This window comes from Nomascus leucogenys, chromosome 14 (genome assembly GCF_006542625.1).
Source record: "Nomascus leucogenys isolate Asia chromosome 14, Asia_NLE_v1, whole genome shotgun sequence".
NCBI classification, from domain to species: domain Eukaryota; kingdom Metazoa; phylum Chordata; class Mammalia; order Primates; family Hylobatidae; genus Nomascus; species Nomascus leucogenys.
In genome coordinates, this window is record NC_044394.1 from 44,432,300 (window position 1) to 44,450,029 (window position 17,730).

The 17,730-nt window shown below is 45.2% G+C and overlaps 1 pseudogene; it reads right to left on the bottom strand.

The window, feature by feature from the left end:
* Positions 1-11,999: 11,999 nt before the first annotated feature.
* Positions 12,000-13,465, bottom strand: LOC100586146 (annotated as a pseudogene).
* Positions 13,466-17,730: the final 4,265 nt, after the last annotated feature.

The window sequence follows — 17,730 nt, forward strand, 5'->3', positions numbered from 1 at the left end:
ATTCCATTCCACTGGAATCCAGTCTACTCAACTCTACTTGACTCCACTGCACTCCATTCCATTCCGTTCCATTCCACTCCAATCCACTCCACTCCATTCCATTCCATTCTGTTCCATTCCAATCTATTCCACTACATTACACTGCATTCCACTCCACTCCTCTCCACTCCATTCCCTTCTACTCCATTGCACTACAGTGCACTCCACTACACTCTATTCCATTCCATTCCATTCCATTGCATTCCATGCCATTCATCTCCCTTGCATTTCATTCCATCCCACTCCCCTGCACTCCACTCCAATCCACTGCATTCCATTCCATTCTATTCCATTCAATTCCTTTCAAATCCACTCTACTCCACTCCACTCCACTGCACTCCACTCCATTCATTCCCATTCCCCTCCACTCCACTCAACTCCTTTCCATTCCATTCCACTCTACTCCACTCCCCTCCACTCCACACCATTCCTTTCCACTCCATTCCACTACACTGCACTCCAATCCAGTCCATTCCATCTCATTCGATTCTATTCGATTATATTCCATTCCATTCCATTCCATTCCACTGGAATCCAGTCTACTCCACTCTACTTGACTCCACTCCATTCCATTCCATTCCATTCCTTCCCATTCCACTCCAATCCACTCCACTCCATTCCATTCCATTCTGTTCCATTCCATTCTATTCCATAGCATTACCCTCCATTCCACTCCACTCCTCTCCACTCCATTCCCTTGTACTCCATTGTACTACAATGCACTAAACTACACTCCATTCCATTCCATTCCATTCCATTCCATTCCATTCCATTCCGTTCCATTCCGTTCCATTGCAGTCCATGCCACTCCTCTCCCATGTGTTCCATTCCATTCCACTCCCCTGCACTCTACTCTAATCCACTGCATTGCATTCCATTCAATTCCTTTCAAATCCACTCTACTCCACTCCACTGCACTCCACTCCATTCATTCCCATTCCACTCCACTCTACTCAACTCCTTTCCATTCCATTCCACTCCACTCCACTCCACTCCACTCCACAGCATTCCTTTCCACTCCATTCCACTACACTGCACTCCAATCCATTCCATTCCATTTTGTACCATTCCTTTCCTTTCCATTCAATTCCATTCTGTTACTTTGCATTCCATTCCATACCATTCCATGCCCTTCCATTCCATTCCATTCCACTCCACTGCACTCCACTCAAATCTACTGAATTCCATTCCATTCAATTCCATTCCACTCCATTCCTTTGCATTCCACTCCACTCCACTCCACTCCATTCCTTTATACCTCCTTCCACTTCACTGCACTCCACTCCACTCCATTTCATTCCATTCCATTAAATTCCATTCCATTCCATTGCATTCCATTCCATTCAGTTCCCTTCCATTCCTTTCCATATGATTCAAAACCACTCCACTCCACTCCACTCCACTCCAATCCACTGCATTCCTTCCATTCCATTTCATTCCTTTCCATTCCACTCGGATCCACTCTTCTCCACTCCACTCCAGTCCATTCCATTCCTTCCCATTCCACTCCACTCTACTCCATTCCATTCCATTCTACTCCATTCCACTACACAACATTCCACTCCACTCCATTCCATTAAAATCCATTCCATTCCATTCTGTTACATTGCATTCCATTCCATTCCATTACCTTCCATTCCATTCCACTCCACTCCACTCCAATCCACTGCATTCCATTCCATTTCATTCCCTTCCATTCCATTCCATTCCTCTCCAATCCACTCCACTCCAATCTACTGCATTCCATTCCATTCCATTCCACTCCACTCAACTCCATTCCACTCCACTCCAATCCACTGCATTCCATTCGATTCCATTCCACTACATTCCATTCCATTCAATTCCATTCCTTTCCTTTGCATTCATTTCCATTCCATTCCACTCGAATCCAATCTACTCCACTCCACGCCACTCAATTCCTTTCCTTTCCATTCCAGTCCACTCCACTCTATTCCATTACATTCAACTCCACTCCACTCCACTGCATTCCTTTCTACTCCATTCGACCACACTGCATTCCACTCCACTCCATTCCATTCCCTTCCATTTCATTGCATTCCATTCCATTCCCTTCCATTCCATTCCATTACACTCAACTCTGCTCCACTCTAATCCACTGCATTCCATTGCATTCTATTCTATACCACTCGAATCCACTCTACTCCACTCCACATGACTCCGCACCACTCCACTCCATTCCATTCCTCTCCACTCCACTCCAGTCCACTCCTCTCCAATCCACTCAATTCCGCTAAGCTTCACTCCACTCCACTCCATTCCATTCCTTTCTACTCCATTCCACTAACTGCACTCCACTCCACTCTAATCCATTCCATTCCATTTCATTCGGTTCCATTGCATTTCATTCCACTCCTTTCCCTTAATTCCATATCATTCCACTCCACTCCCCTCCAATCCACTGCACTCCACTCCTCTCCATTCCATTCCATTCCAGTTTCGTTCCACTAGAAACGACTCCACTCCACTCCTCTCCAATCCAGTCCATTCCTTCCCTTTCAACTCCACTCCACTCCCATCTATTCCATTCCATTCCACTCCACTCCACTCCACTCCATTTCATTCCTTTCTACTCCATTCCACTACACTGCCCTCCATTCCAATCCATTCCATACTATTCCATTCCATTCCGTTCCATTGCATTGCATTGCATTCCATTCCCTTCCATTCCTTTCCATTCCACCCTACTCCACTCCGATGCACTGCATTCCATTCCATTCCATTCCATTCCATTCCATTCCATTCCATTCCTTCCCATTCCCCTCGAATCCACTCTTCTCCACTCTACTCTTCTCCACTCTGCTCTATTCCATTCAATTCCATCCCACAACACTCCACTCCACCGCATTCCTTTCTACTCCATTCCACCACACTGCCCTGTTACTCCACACCATTCAATTCCATTCCATTCCGTTCCATTACATTCCATTGCATTCCATTTGTTTCCATTCAATTCCCTTCCCTTCCATTCCATTCCATTCCATTCCATTCCATTCCATTCCATTCCATTCCATATTTCATTCCACTCCATTCCATTCCCTTCCGTTCCTTTGCATTCCATTGCACTCCACTCCACTCCAATCCACTGAATTCCATTCCACTCCATTCCACTCCATTCTATTCCATTCACTTCCAATCAAATCCACTCGACTCCACTCCAATGTACTCCACTCCACTCCATTCCATTCCATTCCCCTCTGCTCCATTCCACTCCTCTCCACTCCACTTCACTCCATTCCTTTCCACTTCATTCCACCACACTGTACTCCACCCCACTCCATTCCATTCAATTCTATTATATTGCTTCCATTCCATTCCATTCCTTTCCATTGTATTCCATTCCACTCCACTCCACTCAAATCCACTGCATTCCATTCCATTCCATTCCACTCGAATCCACTCTACTCCACTCCACCCCAATCCACTCCCCTCCACCCCACTCCATTCCATTCCATTCCATTCCACTCCAATCCACTCCACTCCACTCCACTCCATTCCATTTCTTTCCATTCCACTGCACTCCATTCCACTCCATTCCATTGTATTCCTTTCCTTTCGGTTCCATTGCATTCCTTTCAATTCCATTCCCTTCCATTCCATTCCATCCCACTCCACTACATTCCACTCCACTCCTATCCACTGCATTCCATTCGATTCCATTCGATTCCATTCCATTCCATTCCATTCCATTCCACTCGAATCCACTCTACTCCACTCCACTGCACTCCACTCCACACCATTCCATTCTATTCATCTCCTCTCCACTGCACTCCATTCCTTTCTACTCCTTTCCACCACACCGCACTCCACTCCCCTCCATTCCATTCCATTCCATTCCGTTTCATTGTATTCCATTCAATTCCATTCCATTCCAATCCTTTCCATTCCATTCCACTCCACTCCACTCCAGTCTATTCCACTGCATTCCATTCCATTCCATTACATTCCAATTTAATCCACTCTACTACACTCCACACCACTCCACTCCATTCCATTCCTTCCCATTCCGCTTCACTCCACTCCACTCCATTCGAATCCACTCAGTTCCACTCAACTTCACACCACTACAATCCACTCCATTCCATTCCTTTCTACTCCATTCCACTACAGTACACTCCACTCCACTTCAATCCATCCTATTCCATTTTATTCCATTCCATTGCACTCCATTCCATTCCTTTCCCTTCCATTCCATAACTTTCCACTCCAGTGCATTCCACGCCAATCCAGTGCACTCCACTCCTCTCCTTTCCATTCCATTCCATTCCACTCGAAACCACTCCACTCCACTCAAATTCATTCCATTCCTTTCCATTCTACTCCATTCCACTACACTCCACTCCACTCCATTCCATTCCATTCGAATCCAATCTACTCCACTCTACTCGATGTCACTCCATTCCATTCCACTGCATTCCACAACACTCAACTCCACTCCGTTCCTTTCTACTGCATTCCACCACACTGCTCTCCACTCCACACCATTCCATTCCCTTCCATTCTATTGCATTCCATTTCATTCCATTCCCTTCAATTCCATTCCATTCCTCTCCACTCCACTCCAATCCACTGAATTCCATTCCATTCCATTCCATTCCATTCAATTCCACTGCACTTGAATCCACTCCTCTCCAATCCAATGCACTCCTCTCTACTCCATTCCATTCCTTCCCATTCAACTCCACTCCACTCCATTCCATTCCATTATTTCCACTCCAGTCCACTCCCTTACTTTCTACTCCATTCCACTACTCTGCACTCCAATCCACTGCATTCGATTCCATTCCATTCCTTTCCATTCCATTGCATTGCATTCCATTCCATTACCTGTCATTCCGTTCCATTCCACTCCACTCCATTCCTTTCTACTCCATTCCACTACACTGCACTCCACTCCACTCTATTCCATTCCATTCCCTTCCATTCAATTCCATTCCACTCCACACAACTCCATCCACTCCAATCCACTTCATTCCATTCCATTCCATTCCATTTCACTCCTCTCCACTCCTCTCCAATCTACTGCATTCCATTCCATTCCACTCGGATCCACTCCACTCCACTCCAGTCCATGACATTCTATTCCTTCCCATTCAACTCCACTCCACTCCACTCCATTCCATTCCATTCCACTCCACTCTACTCCATTCCTTTCTACTCCATTCCACTACACGGCAATCCACTCCACTCCATTCTATTCCATTGCATTAAATTCCATTCCATTGCATTGCATTTCTTTCCATTCCCTTCCATTCCATACCATTCCAATCCAATACACGCCAGTCCACTGCATTCCATTCCATTCCCTTCCCTTCCATTCCATTCCATTCCACTTGAATCCACTCTACTCAACTCCACTCCACTCCACTATTCTCCACTTCATTCCACTCAATCTCTTTCCAGTCCTCTCCACTCCACTCCATTCCATTCCATTCCACTCCACTCCATTCCAATCCTCTCCACTCCACTCCATTCTTTTCCACTCCATTCCAGTACACTTTACCCCACTCCAGTCCATTCTATTCTATTACATTCCTTCCATTGCATTCAGTTCCTTTCCATTCACTTCCATTCCATTCCATTCCTCTCCACTCCACTCCACTCCAATCCACTGCATTGCATTGCATTCCATTCCATTCCATTCCATTTCATTCCACTCGAATCCACTCTACTCCACTCCACCCCACTCCACTCCTGTCCACTCCATTACATTCCCTCCCATTCCACTCCACGTCACTCCATTCCATTCCATTCCACTCCCATTCTCTTCACTCCACTCCATTCCATTCCTTCCCATTCCACTGCACTCCACTCCACTATATTCCACTCCTTTCCACTCCACTCCATGCCACTCCACTCCATTCCATTCCATTCCATTCCGTTCCAGTTCATTCCATTCGATTCCATTCCATTCCCTTCCATTCCATTCCATTCCACTCCCTTCCATTCCATTCCATTCCACTCCACTCCCTTCCTATCCACTGCATTTTATTCCATTTCATTCCCTTCCATTCCATTCCATTCCTCTCCAATTCACTCCACTCCAATCCACTGCATTCCATTCCATTCCATTCCATTCCATTCCACTCCATGCCACTCCATTCCACTCCACTTCATTCCACTGCATTCCATTCGATTCATTCCATTCCACTCAAATCCACTCTACTGCACTCCACACCACTCCACTGTACTCCATTCCATTCCTTCCCATTGCAGTCCACTCTACTCCATTTCAGTACATTCAGCTCCACTCCTCTCCATTCCTTTCTACTCCATTTCACCACACTGCAGTCCACTCCACTTCATTCCATTGCATTGCATTCCATTCCATTCCATTCCATTTCATTCCAATTCAATCCATTCCATTTCATTGCATTCCTTTCCATTCCATTCCCTTCCATTCCATTCCATTCCACTCCACTCTACTCCGCTCTAATCCACTGCATTCCATTCCATTGCATTACATTCCAGTCGAATCCACTCTACTCCACTCCACACCACTCCACTCCTTTCCATTCCACTCCAGTCCACTCCTTTCCAATCCACTCAATTCCAGTAAGTTTCACTCCACTGCACTCCACTCCGTTCCATTCCTTTCTACTCCGTTCTACTAACTACACTTCACTGTACTCCAATCCTTTCCATTCCATTTCATTCGATTCCATTGCATTCCATTCCATTCCTTTCCCTTCCATTCCATAACATTCCACTTCACTCCACTCCAATCCACTCCTCTCCATTCCATTCCGTTCTGTTCCATTCCATTAGAAACCACTCCTTTCCACTCCTCTCCGATCCAGTCCATTCCTTGCCTTTCAACTCCACTCCACTCCCATCTATTCCATTCCATTCCATTCCATACCACTGCACTCCACTCCACTCCATTCCATTCCTTTCTACTCCATTCCACTACACTGCACTTCAATCCAATCCATTCCATACTATTTCTTTCCATTCTGTTCCATTGCATTGCATTCCATTCCATTCCCTTCCATTTCTTTCCATTCCACTCTAATCCACTCCGATCCACTGCATTCCATTCCATTCCATTCCATTCGATTCCACTAGACTGCACTCCACTCCACTCCATTCCTTTCTAATCCATTCCACTACACTGCATTCCACTCCACTCCATTCCATTCCATTCCAATCCCTTCCATTCCATTCCATTCCACTCCACTCCACTCCACTCCCATCCACTGCATTCCATTCAATTTCTTTCCATTCCATTCCAATATATTCTATTTCATTCCACTCGAATCCCCCTCTACTACACTCCACTCCACTCCATTCCATTCCTTCCCATTCAACTCTACTCCACTCCACTCCATTCCATTCCATTCCAATCCATTCCACTCCACTCCATTCCTTTCCACTCCATTCCACTACACTGCAACCCACTCCACTCCATTCCATTCCATTCCAATCCATTCCATTCCACTTCACTCCCCTCCACTCCGAAGCACTGCATTCCATTCCATTCCATTCCTCTCGAATCCACTCTACTCCAGTCCACTCCACTCCACTCCATTCCATTCTTTCCCATTCCACTCCTCTCCATTCCACTCCATTCCTTTCCATTCCATTCCACTCCACTCCACTACCCTCCACTGCATTCCTTTCTACTCCATTTCATTACTCTGCACTCCACACCCCTCCATTCCATTCCATTTCCTTCCTTTCCATTCCAACGCATTCTATTTCATTCCACTTCCTTCCATTCCATTCTATTCCATTCCACTCCACCCCACTCCAATCCAATACATTCCATTCAATTCCATTCCATTCCACTGGAATCCACTCTACTCCACTACACTCTACTCCACTCCATTCCATTTCTTCCCATTCAACTCCAGTCTACCCCACTCCATTCAATTTCTGTCCATTCCACTGCTTTCCACTCCACTCCACTCCTCTCCACTTCACTCCATTCCTTTCTACTCCCTTCCACTGCACTGCACTCTACTCCACTCCAGTCCATTCCATTCCATTCCATTTCGTGCCATTGCATTCCATTCGTTTCCATTCCAGTCCACTCCACTCCATTCCACTGCATTCCATTCAATTCCATTCCATTCTAATGCACTGTATTCCACGGCACTCCACTCTTTTCCATTCATTCAATTTCCCTTCACATCCACTCCATTCCATTCCATGACTTTCCATTCAAATCCAATCCACTCCAGTCCTTTCTTTTCTACTCCATTCCACCACATTGCACTCCACTCCACTCCATTCCATTCCGTTCCATTCCATTCCATTTCATTCCATTCCAATCCATTGCATTGCATTCCATTCCACCCCAATCCATTCCATTCCTTCCCACTCCCCTCCGCTCTACTCCAAGCCAGTGCATTCCATTTCATTCCATCCCATGCCTTTCCTTTCCATTCTATTCCATTCCATTGCATTCCATTCCACTCGAAGCCACTCCACTCCACTCCAACCCATTCCATTCCTTCCCATTCAACTGCACTAAACTCCACTCTGTTCCAATCCACTGATTCCCCTCCACTCTACTGCACTCCATTCCCTTCTTTCTACTCCATTCCACTACACTGCACTCCAATCCAGTCCATTCCATCTCATTCCATTCCGTTCCCTTCCCTTCCATTCCATTCCATTCCACTGGAATCCAGTCTACTCCATCTACTTGACTCCACTCCACTCCATTCCATTCCTTTCCATTCCACTCCAATCCACTCCACTCCATTCTATTCCATTCTGTTCCAATTTATTCCATTCCATTACAGTCCACTCCACTCCACTCCACTCCTCTCCACTCCATTCCCTTCTACTCCATTGCACTACACTGCAGTCTACTACACTCCATTCCATTCCATTGCATTCCATGCCTTTCCTCTCCCTTGCATTCCATTCCATTCCACTCCCCTGCACTCCATTCCAATCCACTGCATTCCATTCCATTCCATTGCATTCCATTCCTTTCAAATCCACTCTACTCCACTCCACTCCACTGCACTCCACTCCATTCATTCCCATTCCACTCCACTCCACTCAACTCTTTTCCATTCCACTCCACTCCCCTCCACTCCACACCATTCCTTTCCACTCCATTCCACTACACTGCACTCTACTCCAATCCATTGCCTTCCATTCCGTTCCATTCCTTTCCTTTCCATTCGATTCCATTCTGTTCCTTTGCATTCCATTCCATACCATTCCATTCCCTTCCATTCCATTCCATTCCACTCCACTGCACTCCACTCAAATCCACTGCTTTCCATTCCATTCAATTCCATTCCACTCCATTCCATTCCATTCCACTGCACTACATTACACTCCACTCCACTCCACTCCTTTATACCTGCTTCCACTACACTGCACTCCACTCCACTACATTTCATTCCATTCCATTCCATTCCATTAAATTCCATTCTGTTCCGTTGCATTCCATTCCATTCAGTTCCCTTCCATTCCATTCCATACCATTCAAAACCACTCCACTCCACTCCACTGCAATCCACTGCATTTCATTCCATTCCATTTCATTCCTTTCCATTCCACTCGAATCCACTCTTCTCCACTCCACTCCACTCCATTCCATTCCTTCCCATTCCACTCCACTCCACTCCATTCCATTCCGTTCTACTCCATTCCACTACACTGCATTCCACTCCAATCCATTCCATTAAAATCCATTGCATTCCATTCCGTTCTGTTACCTTGCATTCCATTACCTTCCATTCCATTCCACTTCACTCCACTCCAATCCACTGCATTCCATTCCATTTCATTCCCTTCTCTTCCATTCCATTCCTCTCCAATCTACTGCATTCCATTCCATTCCACTCCACGCAACTCCATTCCACTCCACTCCAATCCACTGCATTCCATTCGATTCCATTCCGCTACATTCCATTCCATTCAATTCCATTCCATTCCTTTCCATTCCTTTCCATTCCATTCCTTTCCATTCAATTCCATTCCATTCCATTCCACTTGAATCCAATCTATTCCACTCCACGCCACTCAATTCCATTCCTTCCCATTCCAGTCCACTCCACTCTATTCCATTACATTCAACTCCACTCTACTACACTCCATTCCTTTCTATTCCATTCCACCACATTGCAATCCACTCCACTCCATTCCATTCCATTCCATTCCATTCCATTTCAATTCATTCCATTTAATTGCATTCCACTCCATTCCCTTCCATTCCACTCCACTCCGCTCCACTGTAATCCACTGCATTCCATTCCATTCTATTCCACTCGAATCCACTCTACTCCACTCCACATTACTTGACACCACTCCACTCCATTCCATTCCTCTCCACTCCACTCCAGTCTGCTCCTTTCCAATCCACTCAATTCCGCTAAGCTTCACTCCACTACACTCCACTCCATTCCATTCCTTTCTACTCCATTCCACTAACTGCACTCCACTCCACTCTAATCCACTCCATTCAATTTCATTTGATTCCATTGCATTCCATTCCTTTCCTTTCCCTTCATTCCATATCATTCCACTCCACTCCACTCCAATCCACTGCACTCCACTCCTCTCCATTCCATTCCATTCTATTTCATTCCACTAGAAATGACACCACTCCACTCCTCTCCAATCCATTCCATTCCTTGCCTTTCAACTCCACTCCACTCCCATCTATTCCATTCCATTCCATTCCACTGCACTCCACTCCATTCCATTCCTTTCTACTCCATTCCACTACATTGCACTCCAATCCAATCCATTCCATACTATTCCTTTCCATTCTGTTCCACTGCATTGTATTCCATTCCAATCCCTTCCATTCCTTTCCATTCCACTCTAATCCGCTCTGATCCACTGCATTCCATTCCATTCCTTTGCATTCCACTCGAATCCACTCTTCTCCACTCTACTCTACTCCACTCTGCTCCATTCCATTCCATTCCGAAACACTCCACTGCACTCCATTCCTTTCTATTGCATTCCACCACACTGCCCTCTACTCCACACCATTCACTTCCCTTCCATTCCATTCCATTCCGTTTCCTTCCATTCCATTCCATTTGATTCCATTCCATTCCCTTCCATTCCACTGCACTCCACTCCACTACAATCCACTGAATTCCATTCCACTCCATTCCATTCCATTCAATTCCACTCGAATCCACTCCACTCCACTCCAATCTACTCCACTCTACTTCATTCCATTCCTACCCATTGAACTCTACTCCACTCCACTCCATTCCATTCCACTGCACTCCATTCCACTCCTCTCTACTCCACTCCATTCCTTTCCAATTCATTCCACTACACTGTACTCCACCCCACCCCACTCCTTTCCATTCAATTCTATTACATTCCTTCCATTGCATTCCATTCCTTTCCATTCCCTTCCATTGCATTCCATTCCACTCCACTCCACTCCAATGCACTGCATTCCATTCCATTCCACTCAAATCCACTCTACTCCACTCCACTCCACTCCAATGCACTGCATTCCATTCCATTCCACTCAAATCCACTCTACTCCACTCCACCCCACTCCACTCCATTTCATTCCTTCCCATTCCACTCCACTCCACCCTATTCTATTCCATTCCATTCCACTCAAATTCCAATCCACTCCACTCCACTCCATTCCCTTGCTTCCCATTCCACTGTACTCCACTCCACTACATTCCATTCCACTCCTTTCCACTCCACTCCATTCCTCTCTACTCCATTCCAGTACACTGCACTCCACTCCATTCCATTCCATTCCGTTCCATTGCATTCCATTCTATTTCATTCCATTCCCTTCCATGGCATTCCATTCCACTCCCCTCCACTCCACTCCAATCAACTGCATTCCATTCCATTTCATTCCCTTCCATTCTATTCCATTCCTTTCCAATCCACTCCACTCCAATCGACTGCATTCCATTCCATTCCACTCCACTCCACTCCATTCCACTCCAATCCACTGCATTCCTTTTGATTCCATTCTATTCCATCAAATTCCATTCAATTTTTGCCCAGGCCTTCTCGGCATTTTGTCCCCGCCGCCGCCGCTTTTTGTTCCTTTTTGCCCCCGCCGCCGTGGCTTTTTGCCTATGCCTCGGCGGCTTTTTACACCCGGCTGCCTCGGGTTTTTGCTCCAGTCGCTGGGGCTTTTTCCCTCCTCGGCTTTTTGCCCCCCGCCGCCGCGGCTTTTTGCCTCCTCGTTTTTTTGCCCCGGCTGCTGTGTCTTTTTGCGGCTTTTTGTCCCCGCCGCCACTGCTCTTTGTGGCTTTTTGCCCCCGTCGCCGAGGCTTTTTCCCGCCGCGGCTTTTTATCCCCCGCCGCTGCCGCTTTTTCCCGCCGCAGCGTTTTTCCCCCTGCCGCCACGGCTGTTTGCCCCCGCCGCCGCCGATTTTCCCGGCTTTTTGCCCCCCTGCTGCCGCAGCTTTTTGTCCCCGCCGCTGCCGCAGCTTTTTGTCCCCGCCGCTTCCGCTTTTCCCTGCTTTTTGTCACCCCCTCCGTCGCTACTTTTCCTGGCTTTTTGTCCCCCGCAGCCGCGGTTTTTGCCCTCTCCGCTTTTCCCGGCTTTTTGCCCCCTGCCGCCGCGGCTTTTGGCCCCCGCCGCAGCCGCTTTTCGCGGCTTTTTGTCCCCCGCCGCCGCCGCGGCTTTTTGCCATCCGCCACCGCGGCTTTTAGCCCCCGCCGCCGCCGCTTTTTCCGCCAAGGCTTTTTGCCCCCTCCGCCGGGGCTTTTGGCCGCCGCGGCTTTTTGCCCCACCGACGCCGCGGTTGTTTGCCCCCGCCGCCGCGGCTCTGAGGGCGGGAGCAGCAGACAGGGCTACCAACTCCCGGCGTCCTGGCTCCCGCAGCGCCAAGGGGCACTCCTGCTGCAGCTCTCCAGGCTCCCGGGTTCCTCCCCTAGGCGCCCGCGCCCCGGGCTCCCTTCCTCGGCCGCTGCTGGCAGCATAGAGCGGCGCTGTGCGCCGCGACGATGGGAGAGAAGGAGGGCGGTGGCGCGGATGATGGAGCAGCCACGGAGGGAGGCGCAGGGGCCATGGCCAGTAGGGCGCTGCCGCAGTGTGGGCAGCTCCAGAAGCTCATCGGCATCTCCATGGGCAGCCGGCGCGGGCTGCGCACCAAGTGCGCTGTGTCCAAGGACCTCACCCAGCAGGAGATACCGACCTTGGAGGTAAGGGGGTCGGGGACCGGGCTGGGTTCCAGGAGCGGCCCAGACACCTCTCTCCTGGCTCCAGTTCACTCCTGGCCCAGTTGCATCCTTGAGCCCGCGTCGCCCCCTTGGAGGCTTCTCCCTCCTGCACTCGCTGATGTGGCAGCTGGAGGACCCGGGACCAGCCCTCACCTTGGGCAGGATTTGTGGGGCGGGTGCGTGGTGGGAACTTGGATGGAGGCTCTAGGGGCCCGTGGGCGGGGTAGGCTGCGCGCGGACATCCCCTTACCCCCCGAATTTCCATCTGGTCCAGCCTTCTTATCTTGCAGGTGAGGAAACGGAAGGCCTGAGGGAGAACTGACTTGCCAGGAACCCCTGTTAAGGAGAATTAACAAAGAGTGGTTATTAAAGGAGCACTGAGTTGGGAGTCAGACCTGGAGGCCCACACCCTTGGTTAAGACATTATACCACCTTGAGTCTGGCCTGTTGACTGAGGGTGAGCCACTCCATCCTCACCTGATTGTGGGGTCTTGACCTCAAGGGGTTTTCTGCAGGAAGAAGCAAATGGGTTTCCTTTCCTAGCTCTGTCCAGTACCTTAGGGACCCTGAGGACTGGAGAGATTCTTGGAGAGCCATCTGGTGTATGTCATGGGTGGGCCTTTCTTGAAGGTCAGTCTGCCCAGTGGGCTGGCCCAGCCCGAATGAACTGTCTTGAATCTTTGGAGTTGTTTGTGTACTTTTAAGGGCTTCTCATCCTTGCACCAAAAGATCCCCTGGAAATTAGGTGGGAAAACCTTAACTTTTATGGGGCCTTGTGTTTGTCTTAAAAGTTCATGCACATGGCCAGGTGTGGTGGCTCACACCTGTTATCCTGTCCTGGATCCCTTGAGTCAAGGAGTTTGAGACCAACCTGGGCAATATAGTAAGACTCCATCTCTACGTCTCTCCAAAAAATAACATATTAGCCAGGGGTGGTTGTGTACATCTGTAGTCCCAGCTACTACTGTGGCTGAGGCGGGAGGAGCACTTGAGCCTGCACTGAGCTGTGATCTCATCAGGGTACTCAAACCTGGGCCACAGAGCAAGACCTTGACTCAAAAAAAAAAAAAACCAACAAAAATTCTTGAAGATTTTGCATTCTGTCCCACTATCCATTGGTTTTCATGTCAAGATAATGTCGGAAATTCTTTACAATTGGTTCCAGAAGGAGTAGTCTTTTGACCTAGTGCACAGGTATCCAGTCTTTTGGCTTCTCAGGGCCACATTGGAAGAAGAATGCTCCTGGACCACACATAAAATACACTAATGCTAACGATAGCTGAGCTTAAAAAAAAAAAAAAAGGTTTGTGCATAATTTTCATGATACCCACCACCACAGATAGGCGGAAAAGTCCTTGTAGTCAAAGGGTTGGACACGGCTGATGTAGTGTCTTGTCGTCCGTTTTGGCTTTCTCCTTGATTCCAGAATGCAGGTAGAGGTGTAGAGAGGTGCTTTCAGGACAGCTGTTGAGATAAAAAAATTCGTTTTCATTTATTCCTAAGCACAGCTGTTTGTCATTTGCATTGAAAAAGTCTCCATTGAAACTGCTGTCACATATAAAATCTATTTATATAAGTTTGTATTTTTCTGTTGTCTTGGCCTTTGTGGGCAGTAGTGTGTTTTAACGAAGCAAACTGTCCTTCCAAATAATGAAGCTGAAGTCAGCCTACCTGCCTGCCATTTTTCTTCCCCTTCCATTTTTCTAACCTCAGGATAATTGTAAGAATGAATTAAGGTTTGTGTTTAAGGCTGGGCACAGTGTCTCAGGCCTGTAATCCCAGCACTTTGGGAGGCGGAGACGGATGTATCGCTTGAGCCCGGGGGTTCAAGACCAGCCTGGGCAACATACTGAGACTTAGTCTTGTATAATTAAATTAAAATTTAAAAAAAGAAGAGAAAAAGACCTGTGTTTAAAATTTTAAAAAGGGGGGGAAGTGTAATGCAAAATGTGGACTGTGCCAGCTATGATTGGGAAAAGTAATTTTTCACACAGCATTATATGTGGACTTGTATTAGCAGCATACTGGTCATAAGCGTTTTGCTTTCCTCAAATATGATGAGGTAAGCTACTTTAAAGTGTGGTGGGGCTTTCTTCCGCGTGGCTCCTGGAGGTGTTGAGTCCCAATTTAGCCAATTAATTTGGATTTAGTTTTGATATGGATAAGAGAGACCAGCTTCATTCATGGTGCACACACAGTTTTGCCAATAAGGAAAAAAAAAGCAACCTGAATGTTCCTACTCATTAGATGCTCTCTGGAGATCTCCTAACTAACCCCCACCAAGCCCCGGGCCCTTCAAAAGACTCAATGCAGCCTTTCTGTATCTCATACTGTATTCTGCATGATGCTCCTGTGAAAGAAAGTTGTGCTGCATCAGCCATCTCTCTCCTGAAGATCCCTGCGGATGAGGATTTGTGTTTTAAAGGTTCTGAAAAGACCTGCAACAACAGTTCTCAAACCTTTTTGTCCAGGGGATCTTTTCTTCCACTGAACGTAGTTGGGGAGACACGGCCTTAAGCCTTGAATAGAGAAAGAGACAAGAAACTTTTGGCTCATTTACAACCAAGTGTTGTGCTTATGTTTTAAGTTTTTATGAAACTGAAGTGCTGTTTGAGGTTCTAAATCAAATTGGGTGTTTGAAGAGATGCTGGTATCCCTGTAGACTTAGGCAGCCATGAAGGTTGCCTTTTGTTGAAGGAGGTGTTATACGAAGGGAAATAGGTTTTCTCCTGGGCATCACATTAGCACTTAAATACATGTGTCACTGCAGTGAAATGAAATGATGAAATTATGAAATTAAATTAAATGATGAAATGAAATGAATTGATAAAATGATGAAATGAAGAAATGAAATGAAATGATGAAATGAAATTAAATCATGAAATGAAATGAGTTGAAATGAAGAAATGAAATGATGAAATGAAATGAAATGATAAAATGATGAAATGAAATGAAATGAAGAGATGAAATGAAATGGTGAAATGATGAAATGATGAAATGAAATGAGATGAAATGATGAAATGAAATGATGAGATGAAATCATGAGATGAAATGATGAAATGATGAAATGAAATGATGAAATGGAATGATGAAATGATTAAATGGTGAAATGAAATGAGGAAATGAAATGAAGTGAAATGATGAAATGAAATGATGAAATGAAATGATGAATTGATGAAATGAAATGATGAAATGAAGAAATGATATGAAATGATGGAATGAAATGAAGTGAAATGATGAAATGATGAAATGAAATGAAATGATGAAATAATGAAATGAAGTGAATGATGAGATGAAAATATTAAATGAAATGAAATAATGAAATGATGAGATGAAAAGATGAAATTAACTGATGAGATGAAATGAAATCATGAGATGAAATGATGAGATGAAATGAAATCATGAGATGAAATGATGAAATAATGAGATGAAGTGAAATGATGAAATGATGTGATGAAATGATGAAATAATGAGATGAAGTGAAATGATGAAATGATGTGATGAAATGATGAGATGAAAGGATGAAATGAAACGAAATGATGAGATGAAATGAAATGAAATGATGGAATGATGAAATAAAATGATGAAATGAAATGGTGAAATGAAATGAGGAAATGAAATGAAATGATGAAATGAAGTGAAATAATGAAATGATGAAATGTTGAAATGAAATGAAATGATGAAATGAAGGAATGATATGAAATGATGAAATGAAATGATGAAGTGAAATGATGAAATAATGGAATGATGAAACGATGAAATGAATTGATGAAAGGAAATGATGAAATGAAATGAAATGATGAGATGAAAAGATGAAATGAAATGAGATGAAATGAAATGATGAGATGAAATCATGAGATGAAATGATGAAATTACGAGATGAAGTGAAATGATGAAATGAAATGATGATATGAAATGATGAAATGAAATGAAATGAAAAGATGAAATGATGAGATGAAATGATGAAAGGATGAAATGAAATGAAAGGAAATAAAATGAAATGATGTAGTGAAATGATGAAATGAAATGAAAAGATGAAATGATGAAATGATATGAAGTGATGAAATAAAATGATGAAGTGATATGATGAAATAAATGAAATGATGAAATGAAATGAGATTAAAAGGTGAAATGAAATGATGAAATGAAATGATGAGATGAAAAGATGAAATAAGATGAAACGGTGAGATGAAATGAAATCATGAGATGAAATGATGAAATGATAAGACGTGGTGAAATGACGAAACGAAATGAAATGTTGAGATGAAATGGTGAAATGTTGAAATGAAATGATGAAATGAAATGAATGAAATGAAATGGTGAAATGAGATGAAATGATGAAATGATGAAATTAAATGATGAAATGAAATGAATTGGTGAAATGATGAAATGAAGAAAGGAAATGATGAAATGATTTGAAGTGATAAAATGATGAAATGAAATGATGAGATAAAATGAAATGGTGAAATAATGAAATGATGAAATGAAATGAAATGATGAAATGAAATGAAATGATGAAATCAAATGAAG